The following is a 2019-nucleotide window of genomic DNA, read 5'->3' as shown; positions in this document are numbered from 1 at the left end:
TGTGTGTGTGTGTGTTTGTGTGTGTTTGTGTGCGTGTGTGTTTGTGTGTGTGTTTGGGGAGGTCTGTACAGCCCTCTTTCGACCCCCACATTCCAGAAACCACATAAACGCTACAGTGTGCAGACTTGTGTGAGCGCGCGTGCGTGAGCGTGCATGTGCACGTATGTGTAATGTATGTGCATACATACGTGCGTGTGTGTACGTATATGTGCGTGGATGTCTGTATGTGTGTGTTTGGGGAGGTCTGTATTATATCCCTGGTACGACATAAACCCCCACATTCCGAAAAGCCACCTAACCATCACAGGACGCAGATTCTTATCCTGTAAGCTTCCATCAACCATAACAACATGTGGCGCACTCACCAGATGATAGAAGTCTGGGCTGAGAACACTATGGATACGTCGAGTGGGCCCCTGGGATGAGGGGGGGGGGGGGGGGGGAAGGGGGAAGAAGAAGAGGCGGAAAGGGGGGGGGGGGGGGGGGCTAAAGTGGGGGCTCTTGTAGGCATTGTTTTGCAGCCCTTGCAACATAAATAGATCATATTAGTGTCGGAAATTGGAAATGTTACTTTTGAGAGTAACATAATACACAATATATAAGAACGATTTGGACGAAAGAAGAAAGAAAGAGCAAATCACTCAAGGGCACCCACCAGCCATTGATAGTTATATATACTACATTTTTTTTAAAAGAGAGAAAAAAGCTGGATGTGAAAACCCAAACAGGATGGATAAAGCGTCCCCAATATCATAATAACTAAAAAGAAAGGCAGGCGCTATTTGCAACGCAGCGTTCTGAATAGCTCCCGTGCTATTTGAAACGCTAGTACTAGGCTCTAGATCTAGAATCTAGATCTAGATCTAGATGTAGTAGCCATCGCTTCTACATGATAATATTGTAGTTCTGCCTGAATTGTGGAAGCTGTCTCAGTTTTCTGATAAACCTCCTAGGATTTGACTCCTTTTTTTATAACGTTGTCTTATTCCGATCAATATTGGGTAGATCTAGATCTAGATCTAGAAAAATCTACTGACATTGTTGCACAAAAGTAGACGTCTTGTTCATCTCTCATAATCATAATCATCTGAGTTACAGTTTGAGCAAGTTTAAATCGAAAGACGCTTGGATGACAATAACAATTAAGACGGTGCAACTCGAACTTTAAGTTAGGCCTAGAGAACGTATACAAACTGTCTACTGTCTACGTTCTCTAAGTCAAATGTTCAGTGCTTCCAAGCGTGGCGTCGAATCCCGGTCCTGAAAGGTTTTTTTTTTCCCTTCTCCTGAGCCTAAAATAAAAAAATAAAAAAATAATAATTAGACTCACAGACCAAGGAAAGCCACTACTGAACTTTAACCAGGCCTAAATTGGTAAAGGGGAAAGTATAGACTATACTGAGGCCTACTTTGTACAGAGCTCCTCTTGGGGACAAAACCAGAATGTGCATGCTTCATCACTACATAAAAAAACTACAAAGCAACAAGATATAATTATGGGAACAATTTGATGGTCAATCGAGAAGAGGACAACAACAACAACAACAACAAAAAACCAGAAAAAAAAATCGCGGCGTTGCAAATAGGCACTTCCAAAAAGAAAAAGGCATAATGTAGGAAGTGAGTGGGTGGTTGGCGGGTGCTCTGGTGTGTTTGCTCTTCGTCGCCATTATGACCTATTGCTGTTGCCGTAGCCTAAGACTCAGACTTAATGTCCTCTCTTCCCCCCTTAATGACCTAGCCCCAGGGCCCCCACATGCATCCGTTTGCTCCTTCTTTCCAATCAAACATCTACAAAATGTGTCGTCCTGATCTCCCATCCTTCTTTTCTTTGTATGTTACTCTCTTGTAACATCTCTAATCTTCGGTACTTACCTGACGCATTTTTGTTGCAAGTGCCGTAAAACTCTTACTAAAATTGAACTAAGTAGTACATGTAGCTACAAAATTATCCGACTGGCCGTGCTAACTTGCTAACTTTGTATTAGTGTGTGTGTGTGTGTGTGTGTGTGTGTGTGT

The 2019-nt window shown here is 42.7% G+C and overlaps 1 protein-coding gene across 1 annotated transcript in view; it reads left to right on the top strand.

The window, feature by feature from the left end:
- The window catches only part of LOC101864682, a 76926-nt gene that overhangs the window by 4678 nt on the left and 70229 nt on the right, over positions 1 to 2019 (top strand). The gene's annotated exons all lie outside the window — the stretch shown is intronic.

The sequence above is a fragment of the Aplysia californica genome, unplaced genomic scaffold (genome assembly GCF_000002075.1).
Source record: "Aplysia californica isolate F4 #8 unplaced genomic scaffold, AplCal3.0 scaffold00124, whole genome shotgun sequence".
NCBI classification, from domain to species: Eukaryota; Metazoa; Mollusca; class Gastropoda; order Aplysiida; family Aplysiidae; genus Aplysia; species Aplysia californica.
This window is presented reverse-complemented; position numbering and strand designations above follow the sequence as displayed.